The sequence below is a fragment of the Colobus angolensis genome, unplaced genomic scaffold (assembly GCF_000951035.1).
Source record: "Colobus angolensis palliatus isolate OR3802 unplaced genomic scaffold, Cang.pa_1.0 Scaffold155, whole genome shotgun sequence".
Taxonomy (NCBI): domain Eukaryota; kingdom Metazoa; phylum Chordata; class Mammalia; order Primates; family Cercopithecidae; genus Colobus; species Colobus angolensis.
Genome location: NW_012114655.1, coordinates 4,280,426 through 4,293,600, shown reverse-complemented (window position 1 = coordinate 4,293,600; position 13,175 = coordinate 4,280,426). Strand labels below are relative to the sequence as shown.

Genomic DNA, 13,175 nt, shown 5'->3' with positions numbered 1-13,175 from the left:
AAAAAAAAAAAGGTAAAGATACTCGTTTCTCTCCAAGGAAGTCACACAGAAACTAAAAGCACTCTGTGGCCACGTAGAGATAAAGAGTTGTATTTACTTAACAATCCCCTGAGGCTGAAATTAATGTGTGATGAAAAGGTTAAATGATACTTCTTATATTTTTGTTTTAGGAGACTGATGAGTTTTAGAAATAGTTCTGTGAAAATGTAAATATTTTACACTTTAAAAAATATCAGTTATTTAGAATACTTCCTTTTTTTTTTAAGATAGGGTCTCACTCTGTCACCCAGACTAGAGTGCAGTGGAGTGATCACAGCTCACTGCAGCCTCAACCTCCCAGGCTCAGGCGATCCTCCTACCCCCTCCTCCCAGGTAGCTAGGACTACAGGTGTACACCACCACGCCTGGTTAGTTTTTGTATTTTTTTGTAGAGGTGGGAGTTTCTCACCATGTTGGCCAGGCTGGTCTCAAAATCCTGGACTCAAGCAATCCTCCCACCTCTGCCTCCCAAATAGCTGGAACCACAGATGTGTACCACCATGCCTTGCTAATTTTAAAATTTTTTAATAGAGATGGGGGTCTCTGTGTTGCCCAGACTGATCTCAAGTGATTCTCTTGCCTCAGCCTCCCGAAGTATTGGGATTACAGGCATGACTCACAGTGTCTGGCCTCAGTTTCTTTAAAGACCATCCTATAGCACCAAGTTAGTTTGAGGATTCTACGAATGTCTGCTTAAAGACAACCTTCTGAATTCTGTGACTCTCTTGAAAAGCTTGTTGCAATGAAAAACAAAGTATAGTGATGACTTTATGTGAAGTATACTATTGAAATTTCTTAAGCAGAAGTCCTGAAACTTTTGAGTCCCTAAATTTAAATAGTACCATTTAGGCACAGTTACTGCTTATGAAATGAAGAGTAGCTGGATGAATATAAAAAGTCTTACTCTTACATTTCAACCCAGCATTATTTGAGCCCAGCAAAATTACTTCTATAGTAGAATCAGTTTAGTTCCTTATTTTAAGCTATACATATGTATCAAGATATATATATATATATATAAATTTCAAGAGGGATTAAATGGTGTTATGTGAAAATATTAGGAGGTGAAATAATAGGAGAAAATAAACTCATTGAAAGTAGGTATGTTCAGACTGGGTGCGGTGGCTCACACCCGTAATCCCAGCACTTTGGGAGGCCAAGGCAGGCAGATCACGAGGTCAGGAGATCGAGACCATCCTGGCTAACACAGTGAAACCCCGTCTCTACTAAAAACACACAAAAAATTAGCTGGGTGTGGTGGCGGGCGCCTGTAGTCCCAGCTACTCGGGAGGCTGAGGTGGGAGACTTGATTTAACTCAGGAGGTGGAGGGTGCGGTGAGCTGAAATCGCACCACTGCACACCCCACCTGGCAACAGAGCAACACTGTCTCAAAAAAAAAAAAAAAAGAAAGTAGGTATGTTTAGAATTTAAAATCTTTGGGCCTGGAGATAAGCTGTAAGGTGATTGATTAGAATGGACCATTTCATAATGTCCCAAAAGTTAGACGACTTTGGAAAAAGAGGTGGGGGGTGGTCTTAATGTAGGCAATGCACGTGTGTATAAATTTCAGATACAGCTAAGGAGCTAAGTGGATTTTTTTTTTTAACCAAATAGCATGTATTAATAGTAGCTCAGTTCCATTTACTGATTTGTTTTTCCTTTGTTTGTGTCATATGTTATCTTTCCATGAGACTGTGAGTTTATGCTACTACCAGTGTGGTATGAGGCCTGTTTTTAAAAGAGCTGCATGATACTCAGTTGGATATACCGCGGTTTGTTCAACCCGTCTTTTCTTTGTCATTAGACATTTAGTTTATTTAAAGCCTTTCAACGTTATAAATAATTGTGAAAGATATCTTTGTGCTGTGAGTTGCCTACGTTTTGGATCATCGCCACTAAGAAAGAAATTAACTAGTGACTCAATTCTTCCTTGCTTTTTCTGAGCAGAAATCATATTAAAAAGAATTAGATTTAAAATTTTTGGTTAAATTATACTTGAAAGCAAAGATTCTTGCTGTTTAGATCTAGTTTTGATGAAAGGTGTGGTTTGGTATTAAATGAGAACGGTGGTTTTCAGCTGCCTGTTGCTGGGGGATATGTTCGTGATGGATTTTGCTGTCGAAGGACATTTGGCAATGTCTGGAGAGATTTTTGGTTGTTACAGATGCAGGGAGGGGTGCCGCTGCAGGCTAGAGTGCGGTGGCAGGATCCTAGCTCACTGCAGTCTTGAACTCCTAGGTTCAAGCAGTCCTCCTGCCTCTGCCTCCCAAGAAGCTGGAACTCCACACGTACACCACCATCTCCGGCTCATTAAATTTTTTTGGCCGAGCTCGTGTCTCATTCTGTTGCCCAGGCTGGTCTGAAACTCCTACCCTCAAGTGATCCTTCCACCTGGGCCTCCCAAAACACCAGGATTACAGGTGTGAGCTGCTGTGCCCAGAAGGAAACCGGTGGAATGTCTCTGTGATAGAAGGGGAAAGTTTTAGCACCAGAAGACAAGTAGAGCTGGCTTTGCCTTATGTGATAGACCTAGCGAATAGCTCAGCTGTCTGCTTTCCCAATGCCAGTTAGACAGACACAATATATTTTATAGCTTATGCAATGTACTTAATAAATATTTTTTTTTTATTTTGAAAGGGAGTCTCGCTGTGTCGCCCAGGCTGGAGTGCAGTGGAGCGATCTTGGCTTACTGCAAACTCCGCCTCCCAGGTTCACGCCATTCTCCTGCCTCAGCCTCCCGGGTAGCTGGGACTACAGGCGCCCGCGACAACACCTGGCTAATATTTTTGTATTCTTAGTAGAGACAGGGTTTCACCATGTTAGCCAGGATGGTCTCGATCTCCTGACCTCGTGATCCGCCCGCCTCGGCCTCCCAAAGTGCTGGGATTACAGGCGTGAGCCACCGCGCCCGGCCAGTGTGCTTATAAAATTATTTAGTTTTGTGTCTTGGGTATTCCTGAAAATGCCTCATCAGTGACAGATCTAGTTGTTGAGATTTGGTTTTGCTGTGTATATTAGTTGCAGACCTAATTTAGCTACATGGGAAGGAAATTTCATCAGTAACTGATTTAACAAATAGGAGTTTAGGTTTCCCATGTGATATGAGTTCTGGAGAGAGAATTCAGGGCTCTTCCTGTGGCTTCTTGATGTCACCCATGACCCAATGCTGATCTTCCTGCTTAGCTTTCTTAGGAATGTGCGTTTTAGCTTTGTTGTCACAGGATGGCTCCTGCCTGTTCCCACCCCTCACCCTGACCGCAAAGCCTGTGTTCTAGGCAGGCAGCAGTGAGGACAAAGGTACCTGGAGCCATCCTGTCTGTCAGCGTTTTCCTGCAGTCCAGCCCAGTGGTTTCTGCTTATTCCCACTGGCCGGACTGTCACAGGACCTTAGAGGCTGGGACAGATAGTTTTCAGCTGGGCTCATTGTGGTCGGAAAGCAAAAGCAGATACCTTTAGTAAGAAAGAAAGGATATTGGGGCTGGGCGCGGTGGCTCACACCTGTAATTCCAGCACTTTGGGAGGTTGAGGCAGCCAAATCATTTAAGGTCAAGAGTTCGAAACCAGCATGGCCAATGTAGTGAAACTCCGTCCCTACTAGAAATACAAAAATTAGCCAGGCACGGTGGCGCATGCCTGTAATCCCAGCTACTCAAGATGCTGAGGCAGGAGAATCTCTTGAACCCGGGAGGCGGAGGTTGCAGTGAACCAAGATTGCACCACTGTACTCCAGCCTGGACAACAGAGTGAGACTTTGCCTCAAAAAAAAGAAAGAAAGAAAGAGAAAGAGCATATTGGAATAAACAGCTATGATGCATCTCTGGGAGCTGCTTTTTGAAATACTGGTTCTTCTAAGTTCACTGAAATTTTTTTATAAAGTAAGTAGAACAAATGATTAATGTTGGAGATTTGAAAGAATGGACTCAATGCAAGAGATCTTACTAGCTGAGAAAATAAAATGTATTTATGTTATGAATGTATTTCTTAACCCCAAGAACTTGGCTGTTGTATTGTGTTTTGTAAATTTTAAATCTCCCTACCACTATACTGGGGGCCCTACCGTCTTTTGTATAGTGCACACAAAGAGGTGTGTTTCTCTGAGCTAAAAATAGAAATCTGCACCTGACAGATGGCCTTAAGTGTGGAAAATGGGTGTGTATCACAGAAGTGGAAGAAGTGGAGGGAGTCCTGCGCTGCTTGTTGTTTTAAACCTCCTCTCCCTGCAAATCAATATCTTTCCTATACGCTAGTCATGGCCAATAGGTTTTTGTTTTGTTTTAATGCCATGTACAGTAGCGACAAAGCCTATCAGGTTTCTGAGAATAAACCTTTATCATACATTTATGCTAACCTTTAGCATACCTTTATGAAGAAAACTACAAAATTAATTAAAATATCATGAACTGCAATGCAAATAGGGAGAATAGAGGACAACTTGCCTTCCAGATATATTGATTACAAAGCTGTAGTAACTAAAATTTGATACTATCTCAAGGGCAAGCAAATGCTTCTGTGAAGTAGAATGAGGATCCAGAAACAGACCCCTGCATGTGCTGAAACTTGGTTTATGATAGAGCAGGTGTTACTGATAAATGCAGAAACCAGTAAATGGTATTAAGTCAATTAACTTTCCATTTGAAAGGGATGCAATTAAATTTCTCTTCCACATTGCAGGCTAATAACAGTGTCTTGTATCTTGTAAAAGTACTGTTACCAGTCCATTCACGTCCAGAAAAATGTATGTATTAGAAATTTGTGCATCATGTTCCATAAATAAAAAACTTCAGATATTTGGCTGACAGTGACGGCTCAAACCTGTAATCCCAGCACTTTGGGAGGCTGAGGCAGGCGCATCACTTGAGCCCAGGTGTTCTAGACCAGCCTGGGCAAAAAGTGAGACCCTGTCTCTATAAATTATAAACAAATAAACAAAATGGCACCTAACTTTTAAAATGCTTCTTCTTACATGTGATAGTGTGAGCAAAAGCACAATTTAGTTTTTGCCATTAAAGCCTGCTTTTTTTGGGTTTCTGTTACACTTCTGTATTTACTTTAATTCTTGGAATACTGTTTCCTGGAAGATCAAACCTGGCCGTTCTGGATACATCAGTAGTGAGAGCTTAGTGCAGATACAGCCTTACAGAACGTCTTCCATGCTGAAGTGGTGCAATCTCAGCTCACTGCGATCTCCGCCTCCTGGGTTTAGCGATTCTCATGCCTCAGCCTCCTGTGTAGCTAGGATTAGAGGCACTTGCCACCATGCCTGGCTAATTTTGTTTTGTTTTTGCCGTCTCACCCTGTCACCCAGGCCTAGAGTACAGTGATGCGACCTCGGCTCACTGCAACCTCTGCTGCCCAGGTTCAAGCAATTCGCCTGCCTCAGCCTCCTGAGTAGCTGGGATTACGGGTGCCTGCCACCGTGCCTGGCTCATTTTTGTAGTTTCAGTAGAGATGAGGTTTCACCATCTTGGCCAGGCTGGTCTTGAACTCCTGACCTTGTGAACCACCCACTTTGGCCTCCCAAAGTGCTGGGATTACAGGTGTGAGTCACTGTGTCTATCCTAATTTTTGTATTTTTGTATTTTATATTATATTTTATTTTATATTTTATTTTTGATAGAATCTTGCTCTGTCACCCAGGCTGGAGTGCAATGGCGTGATCTCAGCCTATTGCAACCTCCACCTCCCGGGTTCAAGCAATTCTCCTGCCTCAGCCCTCCGAGTGGCTGGGATTACAGGTGCCCATCACCACGCCTAGCTGATTTTTTGTATATTTAGTAGAGACAGGGTTTCGCTGTGTTGGCCAGGTTGGTCTCGAACACCTGAGGGTGATCCCCTGCCCTAGCCTCCTAAAGTGTTGGGATTACAGGTGTGAGCCACCGCACCCAGCCAAATTTTTCATTTTTCATAGAGCTGAGGTTTCACAATGTTGACCCAGCTGGTCTCGAACTTGTGGACCTCAGGTGATCTGCCTACCTTGGCCTCCCAAAGTGTTGGGATTATAGGCGTGAGCCACCATGCAAGGCCTGTTGCTGAACATTTATGGCTCTAGAAATAATTTTTTTTTTTTTTTTTAAGGAGAAGTAATGACAAACATGATAGAAATAAAATTTGAGGATATTTCTGGGTTCAAAATAAAGTAACAGTTAAATAGCATGAAGATGAAGAAATATTTTCAGGTAGAAACTCCAAAATGTAGGTAGATGCTATGAGTTTTAGTCAGAATTTGAATGTGATGTGGCTGACCATAGATTGCATTAATTCTGCTTCATAAGGAGTTTGATGCTTGCTTGTGGGTGCTGAATACAGCCTAATTAGCAGTAAGTAAACAGATCTAGAGCACAGACTTTGGCATCTGGAGGACCTTGGTTCAGTCCTGGGGCTGCCACTTACTAGCTATGGGACTTTTGGTGGATTTTTAACCTTTGAAAACTTTTCATCCCTCAGATAAAATGGGAAAGAAATCATTTCCATTAGTATTGTGAGGATTAACTGAGGTGATGTAGACAACGTGCTTTGCATAGTACTTGGCATATCATAAGTGCTTCATGTTATTTTACACTGGCTGGGAAGATGATGTTTTGCTGTGGAAAATTTAAGAGGGATATTAAAATATATTTTTGTTATTTTAAGGAAATTCGAAGTGAGTCCCATGACTATCCTCATAGAGTGGCCAAGTTTCCAGAAAACAGAAATCGAAACAGATACAGAGATGTGAGCCCATGTAAGTACTTGTGGGTTTGTGTGCATGTGTAGTTTTTGGTTTGTTTTAGGACGCAGGATGTAGTGAAAAGGAGGGCTTGGGGTCAGTGTTGATAAATACAATATTTTGTTTTTCCTGTTTACATAAGTCACATTCTTTAAAGAAGAATTTAAAGGTGTAGAATAGTAGAAGGAAAAGTAATTACCCATAATTATTTCATCCTTCAAACATAGGCACCATTATTTTGGTGTATTTCCCACCAACCTGTTTTTCTTATGCACAATTTTTCTTTCTTTAAAATAATTGTAATTATAGATGTCTATATAATAACCATATATATTTCCTTTTCGTATTATTCTATGGCCTTTGTAAGTTTTGCTTAAAATAGTTATTGGTGTAGTTTGGTTTCTTTCCTTGCCCAAGTTATAAGAGTAGTATGTACTCACTGTAGAAAACTTAGAAAACAGAGAAAAGTATAAGGAACAAACTTACTTAAAAATAAATAATAGGCCGGGCGCGGTGGCTCAAGCCTGTAATCCCAGCACTTTGGGAGGCCGAGACGGGCGGATCACGAGGTCAGGAGATCAAGACCATCCTGGCTAAGATGGTGAAACCCCGTCTCTACTAAAAAATACAAAAAAAAACTAGCCGGGCGAGGTGGCGGGTGCCTGTAGTCCCAGCTACTCGGGAGGCTGAGGCAGGAGAATGGCCTAAACCCGGGAGGCGGAGCTTGCAGTGAGCTGAGATCCGGCCACTGCACTCCAGGCTGGGCGATAGAGCGAGACTCCGTCTCAAAAAAAAAATAAAATAAAATAAAATAAATAAATAAATAAATAATAACAGGTTTATATTCTTTGGAGTTTTTAAAAATAAACTTTTTAAATGGAAAATTAGAATCTTGCACATACTTATTTGTAGCTCTTCTTAGCAATACATTGTAAACCTTTTATTATAAACACAATTTTTAATTGCTGTGACAGTGGCTTTGGATATACCACTCTTTTGCATAAGTTCCCCTGTTGTTGGACATTTAGATTATGATGTATACACATACACACACAATTGTGTGAACAATTATAATACTAGAGTTCTGGTGTATTCGTCATGCAGTGATTTTATTTTTTGTTCTGATTCATGCAGCTTATTCATATATTAAATTGGGCCTCCTTCCTGCTTCAGCATGTTTCCCTATGTTTGATTTTAGTGGGCTAAATGTAGGTTTTCTCTTTAGGGCTCCTTGTTAGTAGGGACTTGAAAAACAGTATCAGATTGATCATGTTCTGGTTTTTGCTTGTTTCTGGTTGTTCCCCTGTTGACTAGGGTATGGTGCTGCCTGCTAAGATGTCCTATGTAAGTTGAACGATTTCACTCTGTTCAGGGACACAGACTGTATACCTTTATATACTTTGTAGTCATTGGTTATAGGTAAGATATTTAGGGTCTGTATGTACCACTGAAAAATACATCAATTACTGGAAAAAAAAAATCCTTATTTTTATTCTTACACGAATAGAATGTTTTTCTTATGTTGACCAAGTACGTTTCCAAGAAGGGTGTATTGGCTGATTTTGGGCAAATCAAATGAGAAGCAGTCTCTCAAAATACTTCATGTTTGTTATAAATTACTATTAAATACTATGTTTCTCTTACATGCTTTTTTCTTTACTACCAGTTAGAAGTGTTCTTAAAGATAAGTAGCTAGAAGAGTGGTTTTCCATTTTCTTCAGTTGCAGCACACTTGAATATATGACCCACTTCCTCTGAAACATGTGGCTCATCATGGTGGCAGTTCTGGTGTGGGTGTGTGTTCAGGGAATAGTGGGTGTGGGCAGTAATTCTAATACTTAGGTGCCCTTCCCCTGCCTCCAAATCTCAGAATCACTGAGCTAGAGAGAATAATTCTCTAATGTTACCATGAGTTTTGAAGACAGTATTTTCCAGTTGTACGCCTTGCTTTGATGCCTTTAATTTTTTAAAAACTTTTTATTTTGAAAATTGTAGATTTGGATGCAGTTGTAAGAAATAATACAGAAAGATCGAGGATACCGCTCACCTCGTTTCCCCCAGTGGTACCATCTTGCATAGCTGCAGTCCAATATCACATCTGGAAACCTAAAACAATCCAGTCCGTCCAGGTTTCACCAGTTTTACATACACTCATTTGTGTGTGTGTGTAAGCTCCATGCAGTTTTATCACGTGTAGATGCCTGGGATCACCCCCACAGTCTGGATGCAGACCAGTGGAGCATTCCCGTCACAAGGTCACTTGCACTGCCTTTCTGGGGCCACAGTCTCCTTGCTTGCATTCTCCTTCCCCAACCTGGTATTGCCTTTAATTTATATATATTTGTTGTAATTGCAATTATTGGATGTACAACACTACATTTGAGTCCTGTAATTAGTTCTATCAAATTGATCTAAATGGAATTTTTGTTTGTTTGTTTTGTTTGTTTGTTTGAGAGGGCGTCTCACTCTGTTGCCCAGGCTGGAGTGCAGTGGCGTGATCTTGGCTCACTGCAAACCCCTGCCTCCTGGATTCAAGTGATTCTCCTGCCTCAGTCTCCCGAGTAGCTGGGATTACAGGTGTGCACCACCACTCCCGGCTTATTTTTGTATTTTTAGTAGAGATGGGGTTTCACCATGTTGGCCAGGCTGGTCTTGAACTCCTGACCTCAGGTGATCCACCTGCTTCGGTCTCCCACAGTGCTGGGATTACAATCATGAGCCACCACGCCCTACTGATAATTTTTTTTTTAACTGGAATGGAGACATTTTAAAGTAAAAACATTTGTAACTTAAGTTATCCTCAAGTATATACATCAATAAAACTCCTATGATTTGTCTCCTTAGCTTTTAGACTTACGTTGTATACCTGCAGTTGAAGGCTGCAGGGAGACTCTGTTTAAAATGTGCATGTCGGGCCTCCCTCCGTCGTCATTGGTACCAGGCTCTTCCTGTATGCCTTCTCATTGAAAAGCACTTAGCCTTGAGAGAACCGAGCTTCCCTCCTGCGGGCCACACAGTGGTTGTCCACTGGAGCTGTGCTCCGCTGGGAACAGCCCCCAGTGCATGTTCTCCCCACTCTTCTTCTTCTTTGCCGCCTCCCTCCCCACACACGCCTCCCTAGTAAGCCATGTTCTCCCGAGCTCTCAGATGGAGACTGCTCATTCTTGCTCCTCACGTAGCCACAGGATTTTCTAGTCTGAACCAAAACGCTTCAGCTGCAAATGGAAGTGATCTCTTCCGAGGCTTGTGCTGGCCAGCACATCCCCACACCACCCTGGCGCCTCTCCTTTCCTGACTTCAGTCATTCACTGTCTTTCTCCTTACCCTCTCCTTCCCACTTGCCTCATTCTGGGTGACTTCATGTCTCTGGGAAAGAACTACGGCTCATTGTGCTAGAGTTCCTAGACCTGTTCAGCTCCAGTGACATTGACCTTCAGTCGTGTTCACCTCTGAAATCTGAAACTCTGCTGCCTTGAGGGCTGCTTTCTGTCATTCCAGCTTCACTTGCTTACTCCCATTGCACCTGCTCTTTGACTTCAGCAGGATCTTTAGTTGACTTTTTCATGTATTGTGAAGTTGGAAATGTACTGAATTGAAATTTCGATTAAAAAATGTAGTGTAGCATACTACGTCGTCCTCTACCTATTAATAACTTTCTTGCTGTTTTTATATTTAAAAAATAACTGAATTTTTAAATTTCACCATTTTGTGAAGCTCCAGCTTGGAAACAGTCAGTCATTCGTCCTCTCTGCCCTTTGGGCAAACGAGCGTGTGCCTTGGGCGGACTCCGGTGTCAGGTGGGCTTGGGGTTGCCTTGCTGTCCTCATGCCCTCTTCAGCTCCACTGCCACTCTGCTCCAGCTCTGCACCGAGTGAATCATCTCTCAGAGCCCCTCACCACACTCAGAATATCGTCCTGCTTTCAATTCTACAGATAAAAGTTGTAAAAATCAGGAAACACCAGCTCAGCTTCATGTTCTAGCACCTGGAAACTCACTCTCTTTTGCCCCATCCTTCCCTAAAGTCCCAGGAGAGAAGCCTCCCCTCCCTCTGTCCTAGCCGAATCCTTCGTTCCCATCCTCCTCATGGGCACTGCTCCTCGTCATCACTGCTTCTTGTGTGTTTTCAGCCTCTTTCTGTCTCATAACTTCTTCCCTTTTGTATAAATGTGGTTCACTCTCTTTGTCTCAACCCTTATATCCCACCCCAGCCCCCACGTCCTTTCTTACCTGCATGGATGGACATTTCTTACCTGTGCACAGGCACACACAGGCTTAAAAGAATCACTGTGCCATTTGTCTCTCCACCCTCCCCACCGTGCATGCTTCAGCCTATGCTTCTTCCCCAGCGTCCCCACTGAAACTTACTCTGAAAGCACTGTAGCTCCAGTTGTCAAATGCAGTGAGAGACTTTCCACTGGTTTCCTTCTCTGTGACTTTTGACATTATTCTCCTGCCTCAGCCTCCCAAGTAGCTGGGGTTACAGGCACACGCCACCACGCCTGGCTAATTTTTGTAATTTTAGTAGAAACAGGGTTTCACCATGTTGGCCAGGCTGGTCTTGAACTCCTACCTCGAGTGATTGGCCCACCTCAGCCTCTCAGAGTGCTAGGATTACAGGTGTGAACCACCGCACCCAGCCGACCGTGCCTTTTTTCCTAACCCCGTAATTTTTCCAATTTTCCTCTTTGGCCGCTCCCCTGTTTTCAGGGTGTCTCCTCCTTACTTTGCCTTTATTTCTTCAGGAGTCTGTTTCTCTCTCCTTCTCACTGTAACACTTGGATGAATGATCTTGTCTGCTGTGAGTCTAGTTTCCATCTCTGCTTATAACCCCAAATCTCGTCTGCAGTCGTGGACTTTTCTGTCTACAGGTCTGTGTATCCAAGTCATCATCTCTGGGTGTCCTGTAGCCACCTCAGACTCAGTGTGTCTGCACACTAAGTGTGTGTTCCTCCCTGACACACTTCACTGGCCTTAGCCCCACAGCTGCCTTTTCTCCTTTTCCCCATGTTCATAAGTGGTGCCATTATTTACACGTTTTGTGAAGCCGGAAACAGATTCTTCCCTCGTTTAGCTCCCACGTCACTAAGTAATACTAATTTCCATTTCCACAATGTATTCTTTTTTTTTTTTTTTTTTTTGAGACAGGGTCTGGCTCTGCCACTCAGGCTGGAGTGCAGTTGCACAGTCTTGGCTCACTGAAACCTCCACTTCTCAGGTTCAGATGATCCGCCTGCCTCAGCCTCCTGTGTAGCTGGGACTACAGGTGCATGCTGCCGTGCTGAGCTAGTTTTTTAGATTTTTTTGTAGAGACGGGGTTTCGTCGTGTTGCCCAGGCTGGTCTCAAACTCCTGGACTAATGCAGTCCACCTGCCCCGACCTCCTGATGTATTTGGGATTACAGGTGTGAGGCACCGCGCTCAGTCTCCATAATGAATTTTCTTTCTTTTTTTTTTTTGAGACGGAGACTTGCTCTGTCACCCAGGCTGGAGTGCAGTGGCGCAATCTCGGCTCCCTGCAAGCTCTGCCTCCTGGGTTCACGCCATCCTCCTGCCTCAGCCTCCCGAGTAGCTGGGACCACAGGCGCCGCCACCACGCCCAAATAATTTTTTGTATTTTTAGTAGAGATGGCATTTCACCATGTTAGCCAGGATGGTCTTGATCTCCTGACCTTATGATCCGCCCGCTCGGCCTCCCAAGGTGCTGGGATTACAGGCGTGAGCCACCACGCCCGGCCCGTAATATATTTCAAATGCGTTTTCTTCTCTGTTCACGTTGGCTTGTTTCAGGCCCTACTATGCTTTTCCTCATCATTACATTAAGCCTCCAAACCGGTCTCTTTGTTTCCCTTCCGTCCCCGCTTCAGTCCGTTTTCATAGTATCTGGAGTAATTTTTGTATAATGCAAGTGCGTTTTCCACTCGCCTCTCTGATAGTGCTGCACAATTTTTATGAAAAAGTCAAACTTCTTTAGCAATTATGATGCTGGGCTTTCTGGAGATTGACCCCTTTACACACCTCTCTCAGTCTTCTCTAGCCGTTTTCTTAGAAATTATTCATTTCAGTAAAACTGAATCACTTGGAGTTCTTCCAGTGTGACTGGTTTTTAATACCTCAGTGTCTTCAAATATGTCATTCCCTTTTTGAAATATCCTTCCCCTCCTCTCTCCGACCCACCTCAAATCAAAATTCTCCTTCTGCAAATACCAGCTCAACAACCTCTGTCCCGTGAGTGGTGTTCTCATCCAGTGGAGATGGTGGTTCTCATTCACTAAGTCCAGAGGGGCTCAGGAATGTGTATTTTTAAAAAGCTGGGATGGTGTTGGTGTGCCTTTTCTAACTGATAGTCATTATGTCATTTAAAAATGTGTTTCTGGGCTGGGCGCGGTGGCTCACGCCTGTAATCCCAGCACTTTGGGAGGCCGAGGCGGG

At 43.2% G+C, this 13,175-nt stretch overlaps 1 protein-coding gene across 1 annotated transcript in view; it reads left to right on the top strand.

Moving 5' to 3' along the window:
- Positions 1–6,676: 6,676 nt before the first annotated feature.
- Positions 6,677–13,175, top strand: part of PTPN2 (protein tyrosine phosphatase, non-receptor type 2) — a 68,232-nt gene continuing 61,733 nt past the window's right edge. The window contains exon 1 of the mRNA XM_011936636.1: positions 6,677–6,761. The gene's annotated coding sequence lies outside the window, so the exon portion shown is untranslated. The remainder of the gene's footprint in view (positions 6,762–13,175) is intronic.